The following is a 13,301-nucleotide window of genomic DNA, read 5'->3' on the forward strand; positions in this document are numbered from 1 at the left end:
GAAGAAATACAAAGCGTAACGCCTGCGCACTATGCGAGAGTTTACTGGAAACACAGAGGTAACGGGTGTAACGGTGGCTATTTATATTTGTGTATATTAGTTTCACAGTTAATCGTCGCATAGTGTACGCGCAGTTGTATTTCGTCCAAAAAGAGAAAACATTTTTTCATGCGGAGGCGTTACGTAGTGTAATTTGTCTATGTCTTTGGAATGACGCATCATTTTGTACAATCTTTTGGAAGCAATTTGTACTTTTGGGTAAATCTACAAACCGCTTTTTGAAGCTTGCAAACATGTTTTTTGGATCAAGGGAAATCGACGAAATAAAAACGTAACGCCTCTGCGTAAAAAAAGGTTTTTCTGTTTTTAATCTCTTTTAAAAAGGCTTTTTTTTTGCTCAAATCTAAGTTACCCAGTTAGGCATGTTTACCATTTTCAAAGAAAATAAATCTACAGTATTATTTTTTTGACAGTTCGGTCTGACGCAGTCTTTAGGGCATCTCCACTGGAGCATACAAAACAAAGTTTGTTGAATTCTAAGAGCACATCTGAAATTTGATTTAGTTTACTGATTTAGATAAGTGTTGTTAAGATATTTAGAGCAACTACAAAACTTGATAGAGCTTTAGAGCATCTCTACCGCGCCCATTCAAATCGCTTTTGAAAGTATTATTTTTCAGTATTTTTTTTTTGATGGTTCGGTCTGATGCAGTCTTTAGGGCATCTCCATCAGAGCATACAAAACAAAGTTTTTTGGATCCTAAGAGCATACAGTGAAAGCTCTTTTTACGCAATGCGTTATGTTTTTCTAGTTAGTCGATTTCTCTGGAACGACGCAACATTTTTGCAATGTTTTAAAAGCAATTTGTAGGTTTTGTTTAGATCCACAAAACGCTTTTTGAAGCTTGCAAAAATATTGTATGGTTTAAGAGAAATCTACGAAACAAAAAGCGTAACGCCACCGCGTAAAAAGAGGTTTCTCTGTATGTGAAATTTGATTTAGTTTACTGGTTTAGATAAGTGTTGTTAAGATATTTAGAGCAACTACAAACCTCGAAAGAGCTTTAGGGCATCTCTACCGCGCCCATTCAAATCGCGCGTGATGATTTAGTACCGCTGGGAGGTGAATCGCTCTGGAAAAGCGCTCCCATTATCAATCCTAATCCAATGAAATATGGAATTGGGGACTTGCACACACACACACACTCACACTCATCCCTTAACCCTTATCTCCGGATTACATTTGATTGAAATAAATGTTCCTTTGTTGGTTCTGGCGTGGTGGTGCAAATCCGTCCCTACTCTCGCACACACAGCAGGGGACAGAAAGCGACTGTAATCGTAAATAACAAGTGTCCTGTCATATCGCGTCACACAAACACACACACACACACACAAGGACTAGACCTTCCCCGGCATCAGGGACTTGCTAGAGAGGTGATGGCCAGTGGCAGAGACCTCACACAACCTTTGTTTTATGATCCGTTCGCCCTACCCCTTCGTCAGCAGTTTACAACACTCGAGCTGTCGTCGTCGTCGTCGTCGTAAAAGTGTGCAAGAAGCAGAGCGGAACCTGCGGAGCTTTGAAGATTCGGCCAGAAACGGATGATGATAACTTGGAGAGCAATAAAAATATTACTTAATGTTCGCCGAGAGAGCTGAAAACCCGTTTTCGAAAGCGGGTCCGGCTCCGCTGGTGGATCTGTTTTATATTCATGGTCGCGTGTCCTGTCCCTGTCCTGTCGTCGTTTCTTGTCTCGCAGTGTCATCGTGCCGTGTCCCCATCCGCTGGTCAACCTGGACCTAGCCGAAGAAAGTGCGAGTTGGGATCTGCAGAACCATCCGGAGAAAGTGGCAAACTGCCAGTAATCTAATTAAGATAATTGCTCCTCTGACAGTGAACACTGCTGCACTCCACAGTCAGTAACTGTGTATCTTGTGGGAGCTCGACTTTTACTGAAACGAGGCAAAGCCAGCAAAAAAAAAAGCTAATTGTTTCTCCCCCACCTACGACGACATCGACCTGCTGGATAATCCAATCAAGCTACCACCGCTCCTCGCCCGTCGTCGGGGCAATAATCCCGGATTAAGGACAACCGCCGTCTAGCCGTCGTACTTGTCGTGGTGGAGAAGGAGGTCGTACGACATAACCACACAACCCACACTATACTCCGTGTTGCGTCCGCGGTAGCCGATTCGCAAGAGGCAGAGGGCAATTAACGCGTCGACCACCTCGTTTGCGGCCAAAGCACGGTCAATCGGTGACAGGTGTGCCCCGTCCGTCCGAAATCCGATTTTATCGCGCACCTCCCCCCCCCCCCTTTATGGCTTTATGATGAGACCGCTTGGAAATTCAAATTTCGCTTTTCAACCACCCCACTCGAAGTCGTCTTTTGCGTCTTGTTGTGATTTCGTCGATAACCTGCGAAATGGCCCCCGAACCACCAAAAGTGTTGTTTGAGATGGTGGGTGGAGCAAGTTTGGTGCCTTCGATAACAGCTGTCCAAACGGTGCGAGAACAATCATTTTGCTGTAAAACAAGATTTGTTGGGCAAAGTTTGCGGTTTGCTGGCGGTTACGGAATCGTTAATCTTGATTTAAGTTGGGAGCGATTTAAAGGTGGATGAAATTTGGCTTTGGACGGTGGAGATGCCCTAAGCTGTGCTTGAAACATAACTTGCTAACTTTTACATAACAGAAACAAATTTTACGAAATGGGAAGAGAATTTATGTTATTTGTAAAGCACAAGGTAGACATGCTCTTAAGAAATCGTGACCTTTGATAACTCTTTATAAGTGGAGGCGTTACGCTTTTTATTTTATCGATTTCTATGAAACCAAAGAACATTTTTGTATTCTTTAAAAGGCGATTTGTAGATCTGCAAAAGACGTACAAATTGCTTCAACAAGATCGAAGTTTTTATGCGTCGTTCAGACGAATCGACAAATTACAAACGTAACGCCTCCGCGTAAAAAGACGTACAGTGAAACCTCTTTTTACGCGGTGGCGTTACGCTTTTTATTTCGTCGATTTCTCTTAAACCATACAATATTTTCGCAAGCTTCAAAAAGCCTTTTGTAGATCTGAACAAAACCTACAAATTGCTTTTAAAAGATTGCAAAAATGTTGCGTCGTTCCAGAGAAATCGACAAATAAGAAAAACGTAACCCCTTCGCGTAAAAAAACGTATTACGCTTTTTATACCAAATGTCTTTTTGCTAGTTGCAAAAGTGGTTTGTGACATGACGTAGTAATTGCATCATAAAGATTGATAAAATGTTACGTCGAACCGGAGAAATCAACATATTACAAAACGTAACGCCTTTGCGTAAATAGAGATTTCTCTGTAGTTTAACATTTTTGCAACTTGCACATTTACACACGATGGACAAATTGCTTTATTGATAAAAACCAGTTTAATTTCATATTTTTAAGCTTACCTGAGCATTTAAAAAAGGTTCTCGGTTCGTAACGTTTCGTAACGCTTTATACATTAATTTTATTGATTCGATGGCACTAACTTTATGTTGCATTCACGATATAAAAAACTGTACAATTATATGGTATGAAGAAAAAAAACACAACACATAGTGTAACGCTCAGTAACGCATAGTTTTCTGGGTTTGTACAGAGAAATCTATTTTTACGCGGTGCCGTTACGTTTTTTATTTCGTCAATTTCTCTTAAACCATACAATATTTTTGCAAGCTTCAAAAAGCGTTTTGTAGATCTGAACAAAACCTACAAATTAGTTTTAAAACGTTGCAAAAATGTTGCGTAGAAAAACTTAACGCACCGAACAAATTTAATTTTTGTATGTATCACAGAAGAATTTAGCCTTTAAAAAAATATTTTATCAAACGTAACGCTCCGTAACGTTTTGTCTACCAATTGGAAAAAATATTGCAGAATGAATGTAGTGCTACGTTTCAAATAAATCGTCAAATTTTAAAACGTAACGTTTCCGCGTAAAAAGATGTTTCACTTCTTGTTGTTGTTTTCATTTGTTATTGATTAGTTCGGTTTGTGAAGATTGCCTACATCAAATTAAACCGAACAATTTTATGACGTCGCTTTTGTAACGCTTGGTTTTATTATATTTTGCTAAAAACAACCAAAACAATTAAATTGTACAACAGGAAAAACTAGTCTTTTTAAACATTTTAACAAACGTAACGCTCCGTAACGCTTTTCGAACCATTGCTATTATTGCTTCAAAGACGCTGCATTCGATTCTTTTCGCTCAAAGCGCCAACTTATTTCGAAAGGGGGAAATTTCCCAACCGCTTACCGGTGTAGAAGAGCAGCCCGTTCGGTTGGCGCGTCCGGAAGTAGAGCGTGATGGCGTCCTGCGCGCTCACGATCGGCTCGCCCCCCGTCTGGCCCAGGTCGTACGAGAGGAACTCCGTGCCGCGGAACGTGGCCTCTGAGGGGGCTTTATCTGTGTGAAGTGGAAGAAAAAGGAGAAGAAGAACAAGAGGTTAGTTTTAAATTCAAATGAGGCTGCCTCCGGAATGTCCGGAAGTCCTGTGTTTTGCTGCTGCTGCAAAAGGGCACGAATAGTCAAAATTTCGTTCGTTTTTCCTGTCCAGGAATGCATCATGTGCATTTGTGAGTGTAATTGTACGTGTGTGTGTGTAAAGTTCCGAGTATTTGTACAAGGATGATAAGTCTAAAAATAACTTCGACAGGTGCTCGGTACAGAAGCTCCAGTCGGCAGCATCAGCCTGGAGTAAATTTGCGTCATGTGGTTTGCTCTAGAGAGTGCTGGACAGGTCCGGTTGGCCTGAGGGCTTTTTCATTTCTTGGAGGCCTGTCCCTTCCGGGCGATGGGGAAAGCGGTGGGGGAGGGGGTTGGAAGTGGAAAGTCTAGGAGGAAACGGATATTAAAATTTAATTGAGAGTTGAGCATCATCATCGTCTTCATCAACGCCGGCTGGTGATGGTCCGAGCAAGAGCACTCCATTGGAACGTCATTTGGAGTGTTTTAAATTTACAACAAGTCATTTCCTGTCTTTTTTGTAGGAAGTTAGGGTTATTGAGTGATGAAAGTTGTTGAGAAATTTAATTAAAAATCTCAGGCTACTTTCAGATTTATTCTGATTTTGTTTGCATGGTAACGTATGTAACGCTTCGTATTTTTTCAATAAATGATTTCATGATTTTAAAGCTTGTTCTAAGTGTGCTTATAACGTAAATTTCAACTGCTTCTAAATTTGAGAGTTATAATGTTTTCTTATACTAATATTTCATAACGCTGTGTAATGCATGCTGACTTTTATTCTAGAACGTAATTTCTAGGCTTAGTGATTTTTCACGCTCGAAAATTGAAAATTTCACGGGGACCTCAATTTCAAAACACCGAACTTCACGCAAATTTCGCGGAACTTGAAAAATGTTCAAATAACTCTGAAAATCATATGTTTAAATCACAAAAAACTACTTTTTATGCTTCATTATATATTATTCTTCAATAAACTAAAAAAATCTTCACTAAATTTGAATGCAACACAACAAAAATTCTTCTAATTTTCAAAAAGATTTCCTCCTGGTTTATGGAGGGGCTCTATATATATTTTGAAACAAAATGTAGGGCACGCGTATTCTCATTTACTGAACAGCTCTTTTAATATTTGACTTATAAAGCTAAAATCTGGAGTTTTTTTTAAAAGGTCAAGGTTGCTTTTTGGGTGTTTTTGAAACCGCCTTGAGTCAGGGTTATTTAAAAACACCCAAAAAGCAAAAACTGAAAATTTGGTTTACTCAAAAAAAAAAAAAAAAAATCCAGAAATGTTTTTGATAATTTGCTTCTGTTATATCATTTTAAATTTTTATTGAATTTCATATCAAAGCAAGATTTTACAATCTTGTCCAGTCAAAATGGGTAGAATAAATTGAAATTTCTGCGACATTTAGCCCATTATAGGTATTTTTTAAGGGTTTTAGCTCACTTTTCAAAAACTTATTTCAAAATCAATTCGCAAAAATAATATAATTTTTAACAAAATCGAAATTTTTATTCTAAATGTTTCTCAAACAAAAAAAAGAAATGGTATTTTTTAACTTTCACGGGAATTATCCACCTAAATAAACAAATATCGTTAAAATTAAACAGGCCCAACCAAAATTTGATGTTTTTGAAATGTGATATCAAAGATATAAAATACTCTTCATTTTATTTTGAATAAAACAAAGCTTGATTCTTTTAATTTCTTTCAAAACTATACCTTTCAAATAAAATAGCAGTAAATTTTTTGATACCGCGAATTAGAATATTACTAAATTTAGTTTGTTTCTAAAACAACTCAGGAATCTTAATATTTCTTCAAATGGTTCATATCAACTTGAAACACATATATATTCAAGTATATTAATTGAAAACTAATAAAATTTTATTAAATAGTCTTTTGGATGAAACATTAATTAAGTTGTTACTAAAAAAAAAATATTTTGAGAAAATTGATAAATTTCCAGAATTTCACGCCGTCCACGAAATCGTCAAAAATCACTAACCCTATATTAGTAATAAAACCAGGGTATTCACTCACTTAATTCTACAGTAGTTCATAAGATTATTTTTATTCCTTTTTGAGTGTGATAAATTATTTTTTTGCAATTCCGTCGTTAAACTACTTACTTTTCCTGTCATTCTTGTACGACGAAATAGCCTACTTTTCTGTACCAAAAATAACAGAATCGAATAGCAACACTTTTCAAAATAAATGCTGAAAAGTTCTACTTTTCAGCACTGAAATGGGTGCTGAAAAGTTGAACTTTTCAGCACTTGTTTTGAAAACTAACACTTTTCAGCATTTTTTTTTGATTTAAACGATTTATTGACAAAATACATGAAAATTTGACTTAAAATTGCCCTTAATGGATGTTTTTCGGAATTGCAAAAAATGTTGTATGGAACTCGTTGCAAAACATGATTTTTTCAGCACTCTTTGTATTTATCCAACTCGGTGAACCTCGTTGGATAAATGTACGACTCGTGCTGAAAAAATCCTCTTTTGGCAACTTGTTGCATAAACTACTGTTACATTTTCACACAAACATAAAATTTCACGGAATTTCACGGAAAAAGGCCAAATTTCGCGGATTTCACGCTGTCCGCGAAATCGTGAAATTTCACTAACCCTAGTAATTTCTTATCTTTTTCAAAGCTCGTTTTAATATTTTTGCTGTGTACACCTAAATTAGGCTGTCATACTGTCTTCGTGGATTAACATTTCATAACGATTCGTAACGCACCGCTGTACTGTGAGGAAAACAGTTCCACAATTTCGTAACCTTTTTTCATTAATTAATTTCTAAATCAATACATTTTCCCAACTCATCGACCATTTCGCTTGCAGTGGATCTCGTGCAGAACAACGCGTTTCCACCGTTCTAGCGGCCCTCAACTCCGGCTATAAGTAGCTTTTCGTGTCGTCATTGAAGTTCTGAGTACACACAAAAATAAAAGCTTAGGATAGTTTTTTTTTGTCGTTTTCCCAAGCACAAAGAGGTAAAAGTTTTCCCATTTGCTGGGCGGGTTCCTCGAAGAAATTCAAAGAAGCACGTGTGTGTGTGTGCGCATGCAAAAGGTGGACCCAATTTGGTCCTGCTATCAAGGTGCTGACATCTGGGGGCCGTTCTCGGTAAAAAGATCCTGTGACGAAGTTCTTCTCGGAAGGACCTCGCACACACTTTTTTATCGCTGTGTTCCGGTCCTCCCCGTCGGCCCATTTTATTAGCGGGCCTATCAAAATATTCGTTCAAACTGTAATTAAATTTATGATAAACGGAGGGCAGGCCAAACTTTGCGTGATTCCTCCGGCTCGGTTCATTGCCCTGGCCTGCCTGCTCCGAAACAAGGGGATAGATAATTTAGTTCATGATTTAGGGCGGCTCTGGTGTCCCACTGACTCGGTCTGTCCCGCCAAGTCAGACAGTCCGAAACGCAAGATTAATGACCGTGGCAGCGTCCAAGAAGCCTCGACGCTACGCTAGGGATGTTCCAGGCTCTTCAAAATTGTAATCATTTATTGTGAAAGCTAGGATTGGACCAAATCTCGGTTGCAGTCGACAAATACACACGCAGAAGTACACACACTACAAATACTCACAAACGAGCCGAAAGTGTGTATTTGTGTATGTTTACTCAACGGAACGGGACGGGAGCATGATAAATACGTACGAGGATCATAAAAAACAATAAAACTTGGCAGTCAGCCATAGAGAGAGAGAGGCCGCATCCGGAACGGGGTGGTGCCTCCCCGGAATGGTACAGACAAACGCTTTGAATACAAAACAGTTTATTATTAAAAGTTTAAATATCCCTTTCGTTCGATGGTTGGGTAGAGCCCTGGAACGCGATACCGGCGCGATGGTTTACGATTGCTTTTATGACGATACTAGAATTTATCGCACGGGAAACACAGTGAAACCTCTTTTTACGCGGAGGCGTTACGCTTTTTATTTCGTAGATCTGAACATAACCTACAAAATGCTTTTAATATATTGCAAAAATGTTGCGTTGTTCCAGAGAAATCGACAAATTAGTAAAACGTAACGCATCGCGTAAAAAGAGGGTTCTCTGTAGTCGGGTGGGTGCGTTTTTGGAGGGTGGTAACGCTGTGTAACGCTCAGCCTTTTAGGTCAGCTTCGTTTTACTTTAGTTTTAATTTTATGGTGTTTTGATACAGTGATGATCCGCGGTGGCGTTACGGTTTGTATTTCGTCAATTTATCTAGAACAACACAACATTTTTTCTATCATATCAACGCAGTTTGTACGTCTCATGCCTCCGCGTAAAATAAGTTTCTCTAAAGCGGGTTAAGAGGGAAGTAACGCTTCGTAACGCATCCAACTATGTAAAAAACAAAAAAGATCACTAAGAGACTAAGACTAAGAGTAACGCTTTGTAACGCCAACTGTTTAGGTGATGTTTTTGAAATCGGAAATTGCATTTTATGCTTAATTAATTTTAAAAAAAATGACGATGAAGTTTCAAAGTAACACTTTGTAACGCATTCAGTGTTTTTTTTTTGTTTTCTGTAGAGCAATTCCATGTCAAATAGGGAATCGGTTGTACCCGACCCTCTCCGATTTCAATGAAACTTTGTAGACATGTTATCCTACGCTTATATAAGCCATTTTTGTGTATATGGAGCCAGTTTCACTCGATAATGACATTTGAGAAGGGCGTGAGTGTTTTAAATATTTCTGTATTTCGTAATACATATTGCTGTATCTTGAAGCCGTTGCATTGTATCAAAAAGTGGCCAAAGACAAACTTGTAGGAAATTTGACGGGCTTTCCGAAAAAAACAACACTGAAAGAAAAAAACACGCCACTTTTATGAGTTTTTTCTGTTTTTTTTTTTTTTTTTTTTATATTTAAATGTCAAATTTGAAGGAGAGTCCACGATTTTTTTTCGTTCAATTTTTTTTGAAAATAGCCTAAGATGTAACTAAAAGTCTCACGAAAAATGCAGGATGGAGATCATCATTTCATCAAAATCATTAACTGAAACTGTTTTTTTTTTCAAAAGAGCTCTAAACATCAAAATTTTCTAAAACCGAAAACGAGAGTCGATTCTACAGAAAATTGTACATAAAAGTCTCCATATTGATCATTGTTCTAAGTCCAATCCTTGTGAAGTTACAGCGGTTTTAAAAATAAAAATGTTGAAAAAATAGGTTTTTGGTCGTTTTTTGCAATTTCTATATGACAGACTTAATTTTTCAGTCTCGAAAATATTTTTACAGGAAAGCTTGTCCAATTTACCATAAGATTGTCTTTGACCACTTCTCAAAATAACTCGTTTTTTATGATTTAAGCAGATTTACTATCCAGGTTACTATACTACACTGAAAAACCCGATTTAATCCCACCTGGGGTGAGAAAGAGCATTTCTTACTAAAGAATATAACAATGGTAGAACGCGATCATAGCAAGCTTCCCAACAACGCATACCGCGGTTTTGGTTTTCTAGTTTCGGTACGAGCCCTTTTGTGTGACTGTGTTGGTATTTTGGTTCATCGTACCAGCGCACCAAGACAAGCAAAACGGTGCAGGGAAGCTAGCCATTCAGTTTCTACGAAAGTGACAGAGTCAGAGATAGCTATTTTTAACAACCGCACCACTACACACTCAATCGCGAGAATCTTAGGAAGAAAGCCATTGGAGTCGCCAGCATTGAACACTTTGAAAACGATATAAACGATGAAAAGCTTAGAAAGCTCCTATTGGAATCCAATGAACCCTGTTAAATAAACTTACGAAATCACAAAAAAATTAAGTCTACATTTAGGCCATTTTAGGAGCGCACGGGAAACAAAATGATTGTAGCCGGATGAATGTCCTATGTCACAAAGGTTTTTCCATAAACATTGGACAGTTATGCAAAAACGGACAGGGCAAAAGAAACCGAAAAGCTACGATATCTTACATATTGAAGGAAACATCGGTAGACAAGCTACTACAAAATGAGTATAAGTCGAGCAACAAAATATATGCGCCAGCATTCTCGCGCCAGTATTCGAAGCTCAACTTGATTTTTTGTCGATTTTTCCGATTAAAATTCATGCTGAATCGACATATTTACGAAGATGGAAATGACGTCCTGCCATAAAGTAAAACCTATACCTTTCTTTAGTAAGAAAGGCAAAAATATTATGTTTTCCGTTATGAGCAATGTAATTAGCTTATATCTGTAAGACCTTACATCCAATTGAAATGTGGTCAAAGACAAACTTATGGGAAATTGGACGAGCTTTCCGGTAAAAATATTTTCGATACTGAACAATCAAGTCTGTCATATAGAAATTGCCAAAAACCATCAAAAAACCTATTTTTTCACCATTTTTATTTTTAAAACCGCTGTAACTTTACAAGGATTGGACTTAGGACAATGGTCAATATGGAGACTTTTATGTAAAATTTTCTGTAGACTCTCGTTTTCGGTTTTAGAAAATTTTGATGTTTAGAGCACTTTTGAAAAAAAAAAAACAGTTCCAGTAAATGATTTTTGCATTATTTTAGGTGAGTTGCTCCATCCTGCATTTTTCGTGAGTCTTTTTTAAACATCTTTGGCTATTTTCACAAAAATTTTGAACGAAAAAAATCTAAAAAATAAGGCCGCTGCAAATATTTTTTGAAGTTTATGTCCCTCAAGAAAGACGAAATTTTAGTTTCTTGCTGGTCTTCAACTAGTTTCACTTGATTAAACCGAACTACAGCCCACACAAAACCCACCCAGCGTCACCATAATCCGCAACCTCAAAATGAGCCGAGATTCCAAGAAGCGGAGCTTAATTTCCTGTTTTGGGTAAACATTATTAGCCGGCTCCTGGAACCAAACCAACCCCAAACCGCACGCAGTCACTCTACCAAGAAAACCGATGACGTTCATCCATTCATGTTGGCCACCGGAACCCGAACCCCGGTGGGCATCAGGTGTACAAACATGTCCTCCGAATCCCGCAAGTGGGTTGTGCGAAATGAGCGCAAATCCGTCCTCGTCCCGTTGAGGGAATAACAACCCTTCAAGGGGGGAAATTGGGACCGTGCAATAAAAGAATTGAAATTCCATGAACTGTTCACTTGTTTATTTTAAATGAAGAGTAAACAAATTGAAATATGGAAACGCACCCCCGCTCGACGCGCCATCTGTACGCCCCTAGCGAAACGACGAGAGTTCGACGACGCCAATGTTTTCCCGCGCTGTCAATGTTTATGGTCATGAGGCACCAACCCGTAACCAAATGACGACACACAAAAGCGGCGGCTTCGTTTTGCATTAAGGGTGGGATTCTGGAACGAGACACACTCATTAATTTGTAAGCTTTGAGCTTGTCGTGCAAGAGCTGACTCGGTTGTTCGGTGCGTTACGGAGTGCACGAAACCGTAAAGCAGCCTTCCTCTTTGACTGTACTGAGCCTTGCCCAGAGTCCAGAAGTCCTAAACCACCAGCAGCAGCAGCGATTGTCAATGTACAACATATATATCTGTCTCGGTATCCGGTGCGGACCGAATAAACAATCGTTCTCTGCTTCTACCCCGGGAAGAAGTGACGGCCAGATCTTGACCATTAAGATCAGCACGAAATCGGCTTCGTCCACCGGGGGGGATGAGGTGGGATTTGGGTCTTAGTGTGTGGGATACATCTTGGCAATCTAGGGTAGGAATTTATCGATGTTTACATAAAACGGCCACTTTATGCGACTGAAAGAGAGAGTAACGCCAGGAGAGGGTTTTGTTTGGTTTGGACAGCCGGTTGAAATCCTTCCGATAGCTGGGGATCATTGATCTGAAATCCTTTGTTGTTGTTAGTTTAAGGTGTATGTTGTGGAAGAACAGAGAATTTATACAGACTAATTAATTGGATGCTTACTGTGCTGTCAAAAGCATTTGAACTGAAATTGATTATTTCAGGTGAAATAATGCTAAAAGGTCTAGTCGAAACAGTACATTCCCACCTTTTATTGTACAATCTTAACTAGTTTTGCTTAATGCAACTATTCATAGCTTAACTGTCTTAAGCATCTGAACTGGAATTAATAATTGCAGGCGAAATAGAACATTCCCACCTTTTATTATTTAACCTTAACAATTTTTGCATTCACATCTATTGACAGGTTTTGCATCAGAAATTTTAATTATTTCAGGTGAAATAATACTTTAGAATCTAGTCGAAATAATATATTCCCACCATTTATGAAACAACCTTTACTCATTTTTACACGTAACATGTTACAGCTGTCGGTGTTGCTGTACTGAATTGTCCTCCCATCTTTAGAATTACTGCATTATCCATACTTAAATTGATACTTAACGGCAGAACAATGGCTTAAGAGTCAGTCGAGTTGAAAAACACTGTAATCTCACCTTTTATTAAAGCGCCCTATCTTTGTTTGACAATTAGAAAATTACAGCTGCCTGTGTTGCTGATAATTTATCAAACTAAACTGAAACCTTCTGATTTGAATGTCAAGGTGGTTAAAAAGGTGGGAATACAGGAAGGACAGATTTGCAGATCGATCTGCAAATTTTCAGGTTTTGCCTTCCTCACCTTACTGAGGAAAGGCTATAAAATCACTCGAAAAATGAACTTATTAATTGGACCTCGTAGACCCACCTTCACGTATACATATCGACTCAGAATCATGTTCTGAGCAAATGTCTGTGTGGATGTGTGTAGGTGGGTGGACAAAAAATTGTCACTCGATTATCTCCGGACTGGATGAACGGATTTTGACCGTATTAGTCTTATTCGATCCGTCTTGGGGTCCCATAGGGCTCTATTTAAAAT

The 13,301-nt window shown here is 38.4% G+C and overlaps 1 protein-coding gene across 2 annotated transcripts in view; it reads right to left on the reverse strand.

Annotated features, from left to right (window-relative positions):
* Positions 1–4,428, reverse strand: part of LOC120425380 (neurexin-1) — a 56,079-nt gene extending 51,651 nt beyond the window's left edge. For both annotated transcript variants that reach the window (XM_039589895.2, XM_039589894.2), the window contains exon 1: positions 4,293–4,428. The gene's annotated coding sequence lies outside the window, so the exon portion shown is untranslated. The remainder of the gene's footprint in view (positions 1–4,292) is intronic.
* Positions 4,429–13,301: the final 8,873 nt, after the last annotated feature.

This window comes from Culex pipiens, chromosome 1, assembly GCF_016801865.2.
Source record: "Culex pipiens pallens isolate TS chromosome 1, TS_CPP_V2, whole genome shotgun sequence".
Taxonomy (NCBI): Eukaryota; Metazoa; Arthropoda; class Insecta; order Diptera; family Culicidae; genus Culex; species Culex pipiens.